Raw genomic sequence first — 15,926 nt, 5'->3', positions numbered from 1 at the left:
TCGTCTTGGACTGAAAGAAGGTGGGTCTTACTTTGAGCAAATGCTATGTATTTCTGAAGTTCTGTAATAACTTGAATTCTTACAAAATAATCAGTTAAAATGCACCAGGAAAAAAACAATTAGAGGATCTCACTGTGACATTTCAGTAGTGATTATCTCAGAATGATGAAGGTGTAATACGCAGTCTGTTAGCTTTTGTTTTTAAAGCAGACCATTTTTACAATCAGTGAGGATTGCTACCACTGATAGAATTAAGAGTCTCTTACTCCTAAACAGTCTGTGTTGATTTTGTTTCTTACATATGTATTGTTGATTACAGTACATGATTAATGTGCATAATCATGCACATTACATGATTATGTGCATGTGTGCCTATTAAGTCGCTTCACAAGTGTCTGACTCTTTGCGACCCTATGGACTGTAATCCGCTAGGCTCCTCTGTCCATGGGATTCTCCAGGCAAGGATACTGGAGTGGGTTTCCATGCTCCTCTCTGGGAGATCTTCCTGACACAGGAGTCAAATCCACTGTGATTCGATCCGCAATGCAAAGCCAGTGAGCATTGACAGGTGGCTTCCTTACCACTAGAGCCATTGTATCTCACCATATTAATTTCACTGAATATTCCTGCTAAGGTCTTATAGGAAATCTGTTCTGCATGCATACAACTTTTATTCACTAGTGGGAAGGACTCCCCTTTGAGACCCTCCAGAACATTGAGGGGGAAGGTTCTAGAAAGACTGTGAGTTTTGGTTTATTCTGTTCCCAAATAGCTCCTATAAGAGTGTAGTGAGAGGCAAGGACAAGTGGGTGGAAAACAACTCAGTTCAGTTCAGTTCATTCAGGCACTCAGTCCTGTCTGACTCTTTGCAACGCCATGGACTGCAGCATGCCAGGCCTCCCTGTCCATCACCAACCTCCGGAGTTTACTCAAACTCTTGTCCATCGAGTCGGTGATGCCATCCAACCATCTCATCCTCTGTCATTCTCTTCTGTTCCTGCCTTCAATCTTTCCCAGGATCAGGATCTTTACAGATGAGTCAGTTCTTCCCATCAGGTGGCCAAAGTATTGGAGTTTCAGCTTCAGCATCAGTCCTTCCCATGAATATTAAGGTCTGATTTCCTTTAGGATTGACTGGTTTGATCTCTGTGCAGTCCAACGGACTCTCAAGTCTTCTCTAACACCACAGTTCAAAAGTATCAGTTCTTCGGTGCTCAGCTTTGTAGTCCAACTCTCACATCCATACGTGACTTCTGGAAAAACCATAGCTTTGACCAGATGGACCTTTGTTGACAAAGTAATGTCTCTGCTTTTTAATATGCTGTCTAGGTTGGTCATAGCTTTTCTTCCAAGGAGCGAGCATCTTTTAACTTCATGTCTTCAGTCACCATCTGCAGTGATTTTGGAGCCAAAAAAATAAAGTCTGTCACTGTTTCCATTGTTTCCCATCTATTTGCCACAGTTGGAAAAACAAATCATCCTCCAAGGAAGAGGGGCCAAATAAAGATAAAGCCTCAGGACAACTGAAGTCATCATATACATTTGAAAAATTGTCATATGTATGCCTAAAGTATACAAAGTACTACTAGGGAAAGTAGCTGGAACTCCAATACTTTGGCCAGCTGATGCAAAGAGCCGACTCATTGGAAAAGACTGATGCTGGGAAAGGTTGAGGGCAGGAGGAGAAGGGGATGACAGAGGATGAGATGGCTGCATGGCATCACTGATTCAATGGACATGAGTTTAAGCAAACCCTGGGAGATAGTGAAGGACAGGGAAGCCTGGCATACTTCAGTCCATGGGTTTGCAAAAAGTCAGACATGACTTATTGACTGAACAACAACAACGGAATGTACTATAGTGTGGCATCTCAATATATATATATTTTATAAGAAAGTAGGATTTATTGGTGGGCATGAGTAAGGAGGGGACAGCTCCAAGACTCTCAAGAGTGCAGGGCCTGCCTTTTGTCCAGAGGGCCGCCATTAGGGTTGTGTATATAACATGTGGCCCCCAGCCATCCTGAATGTGCCGCTTTTCTCTCACGTTTTCAAGTTCATCTGCACTAAACTTAGTAAATGCCCGCTTCTTGGAGATGTAGATCCAATATGTGGTGGCCAGGGAACTTGAACTTGGCCCCAAGGAGAGTCTCAGTCACAGGCTCCTTGTTCTGCATCTCAGTGGGGATGGACATTATGACTTGGCCAATGTGGACCCTGGCCAGTGTGCCCCAGGGCTTTCCAGAGGCACCACGCATACCTGTCTGGAGCCTAGACTGGGGACAGCATGCCAGTCATGAAAGTCCACTGGAAAGAGCTGTATCCCAGGTCCCTTAGGGCAACCTGTACAGGCAACAGGCTGCATACACTACCGAGGAGGCTGCTGTTTGCAGCCACTGCACACTGGGCCCCCACGGGGAAAAGAGCACAGTCGGCCTAACTGGCTGCAATGGTGTGCGTGCATGCGTAGTTGCTCAGGCATGTCTGACTCTTTGTGATCCCATGGACAGTAGCCCACCAGACTCCTCTGTCCATGGGATTCTCCAGGCAAGAATACTGGAGTGGGTAGCCATTTCCTCCCCCTGGGCATCTTCCTGACCCATGTCTCTTGCGTCTCCTGCGTTGACAGGTGGATTCTTTAACACTGTGCCACCTGGGAAGCCCAGCTGCAGTGGCATCTCTAAAAGAAGAAGACGAAGAGGAGGAAGAGGTGGGTATAAATCCCACAAGCCAAATCAATAACATTGTTTGGTTACATAGTATTTATGGTTGCCTAAATGTGTTTAAGTACAATTTGTTGTCAAGCACAGAAGGCTCTTCTCATAACAGCTATTGATTTTATGGGTTCAGTACCCTGTAGGTCTCCTGTTTCTGGTATCAGGAGCAACTACAAGTGATGTGGGTCCCATGGATCACAATTTTTAAGCTCCTGAGTGAAGTGTGAATTCAGTCCCTTTGTCTGTGGCATAAAGAGTTTCTACTGTGTCTGTCACTTCAAAACATTCAGCTCACAAAAGCTATCGCTAACAAAGGGTCCAACAAGGTAGGTGAAAAACAGATTGACTCAATTCCTCTGAGATCCACATCAACAGGTTTTGGGCTGACAGGTAAATATTGACTAAAGCAGACCTGAGAGCTGAGAGGAGGCAGATGTGCAGAAGAGAATCCCTTCCTCCTTTCTGGGGGCAAGTCCACCGTTTTTAGTTTTCTTAATGATGAAATGCTGTTGGAAGTCAGGCATTACATGGCAGTGGCAATGTGCCCCCTTTCACCTGTGTAGCAAATGTAGCTAATTCTGTCACCCGCCTGAGGGTATCACAGGAACTCAGGAAAATAGAGAGGAACATCACGGAGTGTGGTATAGTGGTTATAACATGTTATCACAATGACGAGAGTGGAATAGTTGGCCAGAGGTGACTAGAGATATGGATCTGAGTAAATATCTTTTTCTATTTGATTAAAAAAAGTTTATTGGAGTATAATTGCTTTACAATGTTGTGTTAGTTTCTGCTGTATAGCAAAGTGAATCAGCTATAGAGATACATCAATAACCTCAGATATGCAGATGACACCACCCTTACAGAAGAAATTGAAGAGGAAGTGAAGAGTCTCTTGACAAAAGTGAAAGAGAAGAGTGAAAAAGCTGGCTTAAAACTCAACGTTCAAAAAATTAAGATCATAGCATCCATTCCCATCACTTGATGGCAAATAGATGGGGAAATAATGGAAACAGTGACAGACTTTTTTTGGGGGGGCTCCAAAATCACTGCAGATCGTGACTGTGGCCATGAAATTAAAAGGCGCTTGCTTCTAAGAAGAAAAGCTATGACCAACCTAGACAGCATATTAAAAAGCAGAGACATTACTTTGCAGACTAAGGTCTATGTAGTCAAAGCTATGGCTTTTCCAGTAGTCATGTATGGATGTGAGAGTTGGACCATAAAGAAAGCTGAGCACTGAAGAATTGATGCTTTTGAACTGTGGTGTTGGAGAAGACTCTTGAGAGTCCCTTGGACTACAAGGAGATCAAGCCAGTCCATCCTAAAGGAGATCAGTCCTGAATATTCATTGGAAGGACTGATGTTGAAGCTGAAACTCAAATACTTTGGCCACCTGATGCGAAGAACTGACTCATTGGAAAAGATCCTGATCCTGGGAAAGATTGAAGTCAGGAGGAGAAGGGGACGACAGAGGATGAGATGGTTGGATGGCATCACCAATTCAATGGACATGAGTTTGGGTAAACTCTGGGAGTTGGTGATGGACAGGGAGGCCTGGCATGTGGCACTCCATGGGGTCGCAAAGAGTTAGACACGACTGAGGGACTGAACTGAACTGAACTGAATAAGTATACATATAGCCCCTCCCTCTTGGACCTCCCTCCAACTCCCTGACCCCATCCCACCCCTCTAGGTCATCACAGAGCACCGAGCTGAGTTGCTTGTGTTATACAGCAGCTTCCCAAGATGTAGTGCACATATAGAATGGAATATTGCTCAACCATAAAAAGAAATGAAATTGGATCATTTGTAGAGAAGTGGATAGACTTAGAGTTTGTAATACAGAGAGAAGTAAGTCAGAAATGGAAAAACAAATATCAGATATTAATGCATATACATGGAATCCGGAGAAAGCAATGGCAATCCACTCCTGTGTTCTTGCCTAGAGAATCCCAGGGACAGTGGAGCCTGGTGGGCTGCCGTCTATGGGGTCACACAGAGTCGGACACGACTGAAGCGACTTAGCAGCAGCAGCATACATGGAATCAGGTAAATTTTAAAGCTAGGAATGTGGAAAGTTACTCTCAAAATCGCCATCCTGTTCTCACCGATAACAAATTTGGTTTTACAAATTTTGCTCCAATATAGTAAATGGTGTCTCTAATTTGTCGTGGCATATGAATTAATCTTAGGGTCTGTGGTAGAAATGATATTAAGTCAATGCAGTAAGTGGAAGAGAAACTTTACAGCAAATTACTTTGTACTTCTTCTGGAAATGAAGACGTGTTTCACTGACTGAATAATGAATGCCAATAATAGAGAGCATTTATTTCGCCTGAAAGGCAAATTCATCATAGATAACTAATGAAAATAATGTGATTTAGCTGTTAAGTTGTGTCTGACTCTTGGAGACCCCATGGACTGTAGCCCACCAGGCTCCTCTATCCATGGGATTCTCCAGGCAAGAATACTAGAGTGTATTGCCATTTCCTTCTCCAGGGGATCTTCCTCACCCAGGGATTGAACCTGGGTCTCCTGCATTGCAGGTGATTCTTTACCAGCTGAGCTACCCGGAAAGCAATGAAAATGATAGCTCACGTTTATCACAGACTTCTGATGTGACAAGCACTGTTCTAGGTGTGCTGTGTGAATGATGTCAGCTTTCATTTGGTTCTGTGAGGTCGAGTGGCCAAGGTGGACTCATCCTTTATGGCACTGCCATCATACTCCATGGCCCCTGGCCTGGGGCTGCTTCTGCCTCCTCCTTTATCCCTCATGAAGTATTGGGGTACACTCTAGCTGGTCTTCTTGGCTTCTCTGTCCATGTTACATCCCCACTGATGTTCTTGAAGCCCACACACGTCTTAGCTGGGTTAGAAATGGATGTTCACTTAGAACAGATGGAGCATCAGAACTTTCCCAGGAAGAACTAGCTTTAGCAGACCCGTGGTTTTAGGCATGCAAACAAGACAGAGCAAAAAAGTTTCAGGAGCAAAGTTGGGGTAGGGGAGGAGCTGGGGTCAGACCTACATGGAGGGGAGTGAAAGAGGTGATTTCCCAGGCCACTCAGGACAATCAGAGGTTAGATGGAAAAGTGCCTTTCTCCCTCAGGGGTTGGGCAGACAGAGCCCACAGAAGTTAAGTCTGGTAGGGCTCAGAGCTCTAGATGCCTGAGGCTTCGAGTGAGGAGGAGTGAGCCTGAGTTTGCAGTGTGGGTGGGGGATGGGAGGGACAAATAAAGGGGGCACCGGCCTTTGACTCCCTTTGCCACCGGTCTTACTTTTACTTCTGTAATATCTTTTTATCGTTGACTTAAGAATAGTTTTGGCATATATTCTGAGAAAACCATAATACAAAAAGACACATGTACCCCAATGTTCATTGCAGCACTGTTTACAATAACCAGGACATGGAAGCATCCTAGATGTCCATTGGCAGATGTATGGATAAAGAAGATGTGGTACAAAAATACAATGGAGTATTATTCAGCCGTGAAAAAGAATGGACTTGAGTCTGTTCTAGTGAGGTGGATGAACTTAGAGTCTGTTATGCAGAGGGAAGTTAAGTCAGAAAGAGGAGAACATATAAACTCATACTTGTGGAATCTAGGAAAATGGTGCAGATGAACCAATTTGCAGGGCAGGAATAGAGACCCAGATGCAGAGAATGGACATGTGGACCCAAGGGGGAAGGAGAGAGTGGGATGAATTGGGAGATTGGGATCGACATATACATGCTACCATGTGTGAAACAGATAGCTAGTGGGAAATGACTGCATAGCACAGGGAGCTCAGCTCAGTGCTCTGTAATGACCTAGAGCGGTGGGATGGGGGGTGGGTGAGAGGGAGGTCCAAGAGGGAGGGGATATATGTGTACACGTGGATGATTCACATTGTTGTATAGCAGAAACTAACAAATCTTTGTAGAGTAATTATGTCCCAATAAAAACAAATAAAGAATGATTATGTCAACACATTTCCTCAAAACACTTATTGGGACAATCCTATGTTGGATAAATGTGCTGCTTCCCAACTTCTATCCTCAACTGCTTCAGTTTTGACACCTGCAGCCAAGCCAGAGAAGGTGGCTCTGTGAACAGTCTGAGAACTTGACCTTGAGTCTGGGTCCCAGACCTTATATAGCATGGATGCTAAATTCAGATGGCTGTGGCTGAGAGCATAGCCCAGCCCTGGTCCTGATGGGCTGGTGAGAAACAACCAGAATCTGTGCTTGAAAGGACACGACTACTTTGGGCTTCACTGGCACAAGGAACCCATGCTCTGTGAACTCACCCATCTCTCTGCCTTTGTGTTTTCCTTTCTTATCTTTGATCGCTCTCCCACTGTTGTTCTGTAGTGAATCTCTTTTAGAAACTTAAAAGACGCTTGCTCCTTGGAAGAAAAGTTATGACCAACCTAGACAGTATATTAAAAAGCAGAGACATTACTTTGCAGACAAATGTCAGTCTAGAAAGGCTATGGTTTTTCTAGTAGTTATGTATGGATGTGAGAGTTGGACCATAAAGAAAGCTGAGCATGGAAAAATTGATGCTTTTGAACTGTGGTGTTGGAGAAGACTCTTGAGAGTCTCTTGGACAACAAGGAGATCCAACCAGTCCATCCTAAACAAAATCAGTCTTGAATATTCATTGGAAAGACTGATGTTGAAGCTGAAACTCCAATACTTGGCCACCTGATGCGAAGAACTGACTCATTGAAAAGACCCTGATGCTGGGAAAGATTGAAGGTGGGAGGAGAAGGGGACGGCAGAGGATGAGATAGTTGGATGGTATCACCAACTCAATGGACATGAGTTTGAGTAAACTCCGGGAATTGGTGATGGACAGGGAGGGCTGATGTGCTGCAGTCCATGGGATTGCAGAGTCGGACATGACTGAGCAACTGAACTGAACTGAAATCTTACCTCGGGGCTTCCCTGGTGGCTCAGCGGTAAAGAATCCACCTGACTATGCAGGAGAGATGGGTTTGATCCCTGCTTGGGGAGGCTCCCCTAGAGAAGGAAATGGCAACCCATCCAGTGTTTTTGCCTGGGAAATCTCATGGACAGAGGAGCCTGGAAGGCTATAGTCCGTGGAATCTCAAGAAGTCAGACACGACTTAGTGACTAAGCAACAACAATCTTACCTCAGTTGAATTGAGGGGCTGGGCCCAGGTGAAGTGAGGCCACAGAGAAGGAACTGCTAGGTCATTCCCCCAACCCTCAACCCCCACCATGGGTGCCTCCATACAAATGGAGTCTTGATTGTTAGGGTCAATGGAAGTCCCTTGATAGGAATCTAATATCTTTCAGAAGCACTTTGTCAAACATTAGTGAAGGTAAGTGTTGGTATTATCAGTTAGAAAAGCTGAGCCAGAGGAGACTGAATCATTGGACTTTTGACCACTTCCTGGGTCAGGGGTCACAGGGAGTTGCTTGGATATAAATTCAATTCTTAGGAGTCTGAGTTCAAATTTCAGATCCTTCAACCTGTCTACTAGACAGTCTGAGGAGAGGAGAGAGCATGAGAAAAGAGGTAAGAAAGAGCATGAGTTTAGAGTCAGACACAGCTGAGCAGAAAGCCTACCCTTTAATAGCTATGTGACCTTGAAAATGTCTCTTAATCCCCCTGCCTCAGCTTCCTCAATGGCAAACTGAACATAAGAAGTCACAGTAGAAACATCCTAACAATTAGTTGAGATAATATAGATAAAAGATTTAGTACAGACAGTGGCCCATAATAAAAGCAAATGGAATTATTACTTACTTAATTTATACCTAATAGAGTGTCTGGAATATTGTTGATACACAATAATTATGTGTTGAATTTAATTGAATCCTGATATTTCACTGGGCACACTCGGTAAGCTTAGAGAAGTGGTGGAGGTTTAATACAAGGTTCTAGATCTGCTTAGGGTCAATCTAGAGTAATGAGGAGCTGCCACTTGCTCCATTAAGTGAGACAGCTAATGGGCCCTGAGTCATCAGGGTTTAATATGTTTGCTTTTTAGACAGATAAGTGAAACTCTGAACTGAAAACAGGAGTAAACTGAGGGCAGGATGCTGGCTGGGATTGGTGGCCAGGATTCCTGCTGCCAAGGATATGTAAGCTTCCCCATTTGCAAGAAAGTGAACTTCCAACTCCTGGCCCAGTGACAGGAGGGCAGAGACCACACAGCTGGGCTGGGTCCACACAGGACTCAGTCTCTTATCCCCATTTCTCTCTGCTCTTCTAGATATAGTACTTTCTTGTCTTTAAAATAGCCAAATAGCCTATTTAAAAACAGTTAAATTACTTCTTATTAGGTAAACGCCACAATCTGAAAGGACAAAAATCAACTGCCAATAAGAGAATAAATAAAAGAACGTAACTAAAAGAACTTACAAGGAGTTTTCTTAAGAGAAAAAGACAGATCAATCATCCAGTCAATGAGTTACTGCCTTCTGTGTGCTAAGAACTATGAATATGCAAATCACAGATTAAGTGGAAAATGACTAAATAGACAATTGTTTTTGTTCAATCACTCATTCGAGTCTGACTCTTTGCAACCCCATGGACTGCAGCATGCCTGGCTTCCCTGGCCTTCACTATCTCCTGGAGTTTACTCAAACTCACGTCCATTGAGTCAGTGATGCCATCCAATCATCTCATCCTCTGCCGTCCCCTTCTCCTCCTGCCCTCAGTCTTTCCCAGTATCAGGGCCTTTTCTAATGATTCAGATCTTCTCATCAGGTGGCCAAAGTATTGGAACTTCACCTTCAGGATCAGTCCATCCAATGAATATTTAGGATTGATTTCCTACAGTCTAAGAATTTAGAGGAGGGAGGGATAGTAGGTCAAGAGGTGAACATAGTAAGTGGTCTACTTCATCTGTGTTTTCCTGCTTCCCCATTCATTCCACACCCCAGCTGGTCCACAGGCTTGTCTTGGAGAGCCAGGATGGAAGTTAGGGAACAGCCAGTGAATGAGGACTCTTGACCCCTCATCCACAGTGTGCTATTTTGGCTGACTCCCTTGTTCCCTGGAGTGGGTCTGGGGGATGTTTGCACAGGCTTTTCAGACAAGAGAGGACCTGACATGAGTTTTAAAGGATGGATGGACTTTGGAAAAGAAGGAAAGTAGGAAAAGTTATTCCAGCTAGGGGAAAGGAAATAAGTAAGCGAAATAGGAAAAGTGGGAAAATAAAAGATACATTCTGGAAACACTGATGAAGTGTTATTAACTATCACAGTTGGGCAGGATCCAGTTATGGGGATGGTCCCCATCATGGTCTTTGTCCTCAAGATGCTATGTATGAGGGATATGCATATGAGAAATTTTCATCAGCTCTCTTCCTCATGCCTTGCTTTTGTCTGCACATAGTCAGGCCACTTAAGATAGTTCTCTGCTCTCTGTACATGCTTTCCCTGGTAACCGACGAGCCAACCTGACATCAGTTCCTCCCAGTTGCCAGTCCATGCCCCCAACCCTCTGCTGCATATACAGTAGGGTGTCACTTTAGGGTGACCTTGCTTCAGACATGTAAGCTCCTCCATCCATTAAACCGTTGATGTCTTTGTCACTGACTCTGGGCTCTTTCTCAGGCTGGGCAAGCATAGGGCTTGTAAGCCTGCAGTGTGCAGCTCAAGGCTCTGGGATCCATGCTGGTTCCCTTCTTGCATTTTTGGTCAGAAGCACTTCTGATTATAAGATGCCCTTAGGTTTGGTGTTGCTTTCATTCATAAAGGACGAAGATATGAAGAGAGTTCACTGTGAAGAAGCAAAGAAAAAGAGTATTAAGAGAAGAAGAGTACTTTCACACTGGTATTTCTGCAGGTAGCTCCCTTTCTCCCTTGGTAACATTTCCATCCTCTAATTGATGCCTTTGTGTTTCCTCAAGGCTTTTCAGTGAGTAGACTCAGGAAAGGCCTAATGTATTCAAGTCAGATGTATAATGATTCCATGAACTAAGAAATAAACTATGCTCCACATTATTTTATTATTCTGAATTGCATCTTGGTCACCCAATCCCAAAATGTGTGTGGGAGTAGGGGTGGGAGGGGGTTCCACACACCTCCAAAAATTATGCTCCCAGGCATCAGCCAGATGTCCTACAATTCAAGTCAGTTCTAACACTGTTTACCAGAAGACTGAAGCTGAAGCGCAATACTTTGGTCACCTGATGAGAAGAGCTGACTCCTTGGAAAATACCCTGACGCTGGGAAAAATTGAAGACAGGCAGAGAAGGGAATGACAGAGGATGAGATGGTTGGTTGGTATCACCGACTCAGTGGACATGGGTTTGAGCAAGCTCTGGGAGATGGTGAAGGACAAGGAAGCCTGGTGTGCTGCAGTCCATGGGGTCACAAAGAGTCAGACACAACTTAATGACTGAACAACTGAGAGATGATATCCAATACCACATGTATAGTGCTGAACCCCAAAAGACTCCACCTTAGTGACAAACGCAAACCTGTGTTTCTGATGGCCAGTTAGAAATCTGTTCAGTTCAGTTGCTCAGTCGACTCTGACTCTTTGCGACCCCATGAATCGCAGCACACCAGGCCTCCCTGTCCATCACCAATTCTCGGAGTTCACCCAGACTCACATCCATCGAGTCAGTGATGCCATCCAGCCATCTCATCCTCTGTCGTCCCCCTCTCCTCCTGCCCCAAACCCTCCCAGCATCAGAGTCTTTTCCAATGAATCAACTCTTCGCATGAGGTGGCCAAAGTACTGGAGTTTCAGCTTTAGCATCATTCCTTCCAAAGAAATCCCAGGGCTGATCTCCTTCAGAATGGACTGATTGGATCTCCTTGCAGTCCAAGGGACTCTCAAGAGTCTTCTCCAACACTACAGTTCAAAAGCATCAATTCTTCGGTGCTCAGCCTTCTTCACAGTCCAACTCTCACATCCATACATGACCACAGGAAAAACCATAGCCGTGACTAGACGAATCTTTGTTGGCAAAGTAATGTCTCTGCTTTTGAATATGCTATCTAGGTTGAGAGTTCCAGAAAAACATCTATTTCTGCTTTATTGACTATGCCAAAGCCTTTGACTGTGTGGATCACAAGAAACTGTGGAAAATTCTGAAAGAGATGGGAATACCAGACCACCTGATCTGCCTCTTGAGAAATCTGTATGCAGGTCAGGAAGCAACAGTTAGAACTGGACATGGAACAACAGACTGGTTCCAAATAGGAAAAGGAGTATGTCAAGGCTGTATATTGTCACCCTGCTTATTTAACTTCTATGCAGAGTACATCATGAGAAATGCTGGGCTGGAAGAAGCACAAGCTGGAATCAAGATTGCCTGGAGAAATATCAATAACCTCAGATATGCAGATGACACCACCCTTGTGGCAGAAAGTGAAGAGGAACTCAAAAGCCTCTTGAAGAAGGTGGAAGTGGAGAGTGAAAAAGTTGGCTTAAAGCTCAACATTCAGAAAACGAAGATCATGGCATCCGGTCCCATCACTTCATGGGAAATAGATAGGGAAACAGTGGAAACAGTGACAGACTTTATTTTTCTGGGCTCCAAAATCACTGCAGATGGTGACTGCAGCCATTAAATTAAAAGACGCTTACTTCTTGGAAGAAAAGTTATGACCAACCTAGATAGCATATTCAAAAGCAGAGACATTACTTGGCAACAAAGATTCATCTAGTCAAGGCTATGGTTTTTCCTGTGGTCATGTATGGATGTGAGAGTTGGACTGTGAAGAAGGCTGAGCACCGAAGAATTGATGCATTTGAACTGTGGTGTTGGAGAAGACTCTTGAGAGTCCCTTGGACTGCAAGGAGATCCAACCAGTCCATTGTGAAGGAGATCAGCCCTGGGATTTCTTTGGAAGGAATGATGCTAAAGCTGAAACTCCAGTACTTTGGCCACCTCATGCGAAGAGTTGATTAATTGGAAAAGACTCTGATGCTGGGAGGGATTTGGGGCAGGAGGAGAAGGGGATGACAGAGGACGAGATGGCTGGATGGCATCACTGACACGATGGATGTGAGTCTGGGTGAACTCCGAGAACTGGTGATGGACAGGGAGGCCTGATGTGCTGCGATTCATGGGGTCGCAAAGAGTCGGACACGACTGAGCGACTGATCTGATCTGATCTAGGTTGGTCAGAACTTTCCTTCCAAGGAGTAAGCGTCTTTTAATTTCATGGCTGCAGTCACCATCTGCAGTGATTTTGGAGCCCAGAAAAATAAAATCTGACACTGTTTCCCCATCTATCTCCCATGAAGTGATGGGGCCAGATGCCATGATCTTCGTTTTCTGAATGTTGAGCTTTAAACCAACTTTTTCACTCTCCTCTTTCACTTTCATCCAGAGGCTTTTTAGTTCCTCTTCACTTTCTGCCATAAGGGTGGTGTCATCTGCATATCTGAGGTTATTGATATTTCTCCAGGCAATCTTGATTCCAGCTTGTGCTTCTTCCAGCCCAGCGTTTCTCATGATGTACTCTGCATAGAAGTTAAATAAGCAGGGTGACAATATACAGCCTTGACATACTCCTTTTCCTATTTGGAACCAGTCTGTTGTTCCATGTCCAGTTCTAACTGTTGCTTCCTGACCTGCATACAGATTTCTTAAGAGGCAGATCAGGTGGTCTGGTATTCCCATCTCTTAGAATTTTCCACAGTTTCTTGTGATCCACACAGTCAAAGGCTTTGGCATAGTCAATAAAGCAGAAATAGATGTTTTTCTGGAACTCTCTTCCTTTTTCCATGATCCAGCGGATGTTGGCAATTTGATCTCTGGTTCCTCTGCCTTTTATAAAACCAGCTTGAACATCAGGAAGTTCACGGTTCATGTATTGCTGAAGCTTGGCTTGGAGAATTTTGAGCATTACTTTACTAGCGTGTGAGATGAGTGCAATTCTGCGGTAGTTTGAGCCTTCTTTGGCATTGCCTTTCTTTGGGATTGGAATGAAAACTGACCTTTTCCAGTCCTGTGGCCACTGCTGAGTTTTTCCAAATTTGCTGGCATATTGAGTGCAGCACTTTCACAGCATCATCTTTCAGGATTTGAAATAGCTCAACTGGAATTCCATCACCTCCACTAGCTTTGTTCGTAGTGATGCTTTCTAAGGCCCACTTGACTTCACATTTCAGGATATCTGACTCTAGGTCAGTGATCACACCATCATGATTATCTGGGTCGTGAAGATCTTTTTTGTACAGTTCTTCTGTGTATTCTTGCCACCTCTTCTTAATATCTTCTGCTTCTGTTAAGTCCATACCATTTCTGTCCTTTATCGAGCCCGTCTTTGCATGAAATGTTCCCTTGGTATCTCTAATTTTCTTGAAGAGATCTCTAGTGTTTCCCATTCTGTTGTTTTCCTCTATTTCTTTGCATTGATCACTGAGGAAGGCTTTCTTATCTCTTCTTGCTATTCTTTGGAACTCTGCATTCCGATGCTTGTATCTTTCCTTTTATCCTTTGCTTTCCGCTTCTCTTCTTTTCACAGCTATTTGTAAGGCCTCCCCAGACAGCCATTTTGCTTTTCTGCATTTCTTTTTCATGGGGATGGTCTTGATCCCTGTCTCCTGCACAATGTCACGAGCCTCATTCCATAGTTCATCAGGCACTCTATCTATCAGATCTAGGCCCTTAAATCTATTTCTCACTTCCACTGTATAATCATAAGGGATTTGATTTAGGTCATACCTGAATGGTCTAGTGGTTTTACCTACTTTCTTCAATTTCAGTCTGAATTTGGTAATAAGGAGTTCATGATCTGAGCCACAGTCAGCTCCTGGTCTTGTTTTTGTTGACTGTATAGAGCTTCTCCAACCTTGGCTGCAAAGAATATAGTCAGTCTGGTTTTGGTGTTGACCATCTGGTGATGTCCATGTGTAGAGTCTTCTCTTGTGTTGTTGGAAGAGGGTGTTTTCTATGACCAGTGCATTTTCTTGGCAAAACTCTATTAGTCTTTGCCTTGCTTCATTCCGTATTCCAAGGCCAAATTTGCCTGTTACTCCAGGTGTTTCTTGACTTCCTACTTTTGCATTCCAGTCCCCTATAATGAAAAGGACATCTTTTTTAGGTGTTAGTTCTATAAGGTCTTGTAGGTCTTCATAGAACCATTCAACTTCAGCTTCTTCAGCGTTACTGGTTGGGGCATAGACTTGGATTACTGTGATATTGAATGGTTTGCCTTGTAAACGAACAGAGATCATTCTGTCGTTTTTGAGACTGCATTTCAAGTACTGCATTTCGGACTCTTTTGTTGACCATAATGGCTACTCCATTTCTTCTGAGGGATTCCTGCGCACAGTAGTAGATATAATGGTCATCTGAGTTAAATTCACCCATTCCAGTCCATTTCTGTTTGCTGATTCCTAGAATGTCGATGTTCACTCTTGCCATCTCTTGTTTGACCACTTCCAATTTGCCTTGATTCATGGACCTGACATTCCAGGTTCCTATGCAATATTGCTCTTTACAGCATCAGACCTTACTTCTATCACCAGTCACATCCACAGCTGTGTATTCTTTTTGCTTTGACTCCATCCCTTCATTCTTTCTGGAGTTATTTTTCCACTGATCTCCAGTAGCATATTGGGCACCTACTGACCTGGGGAGTTCCTTTTTCAGTATCCTATCATTTTGCCTTTTCATACTGTTCATGGGGTTCTCACGGCAAGAATACTGAAGTGGTTTGCCATTTCCTTCTCCAGTGGACCACATTCTGTCAGATCTCTCCACCATGACCTGCCCGTCTTGGGTTGCCCCACGGGCATGGCTTAGTTTCATTGAGTTAGACAAGGCTGTGGTCCTAGTGTGATTAGATTGACTAGTTTTCTGTGAGTATGGTTTCAGTGTGTCTGCCCTCTGATGCCCTCTTGCAACACCTACCATCTTACTTGAGTTTCTCTTACCTTGGACGTGGGGTATCTCTTCACGGCTGCTCCAGCAAAGCGCAGCTGTTGCTCCTTACCTTGGATGAGGGGTATCTCCTCACCGCTGCCCTTCCTGACCTTCAATGTGGGATAGCGCCTCTAGGTCCTCCTGCACCCGGGCAGCCACCGCTCCTTGACCGTGGGGTTGGTCCTCCTGGCCGCCGCCCCTGGCCTCGGACTTGGGTAGCTCTTCTCTGCCATTCCTGCACGTTGCAGCCTGGCACTCTCGGCCACTGCCCCTGACCTCGGACGTGGGGTAACTCCTCTTGGCCACTGCTCTTCGGGCATGGGGTCCTCCCGGCTTCTGCCCCTGAC

The 15,926-nt window shown here is 44.5% G+C and overlaps 1 long non-coding RNA gene and 1 other non-coding gene across 2 annotated transcripts in view; one reads left to right on the top strand and one right to left on the bottom strand.

The window, feature by feature from the left end:
• Nucleotides 1–15,926, top strand: part of LOC138988235 (uncharacterized) — a 60,600-nt gene that overhangs the window by 3,891 nt on the left and 40,783 nt on the right. The window contains exon 2 of the long non-coding RNA XR_011464531.1: nt 2,629–2,709. This is a non-coding gene — a long non-coding RNA (uncharacterized lncRNA). The remainder of the gene's footprint in view (nt 1–2,628; nt 2,710–15,926) is intronic.
• LOC138988329 (small nucleolar RNA SNORA70) lies at nt 2,315–2,449 on the bottom strand. The gene has a single exon (XR_011464633.1). It is a non-coding gene; the product is annotated as a small nucleolar RNA SNORA70 (small nucleolar RNA).

This window comes from Bos mutus, chromosome 6 (genome assembly GCF_027580195.1).
Source record: "Bos mutus isolate GX-2022 chromosome 6, NWIPB_WYAK_1.1, whole genome shotgun sequence".
Classification (NCBI taxonomy): domain Eukaryota; kingdom Metazoa; phylum Chordata; class Mammalia; order Artiodactyla; family Bovidae; genus Bos; species Bos mutus.
This window is presented reverse-complemented; position numbering and strand designations above follow the sequence as displayed.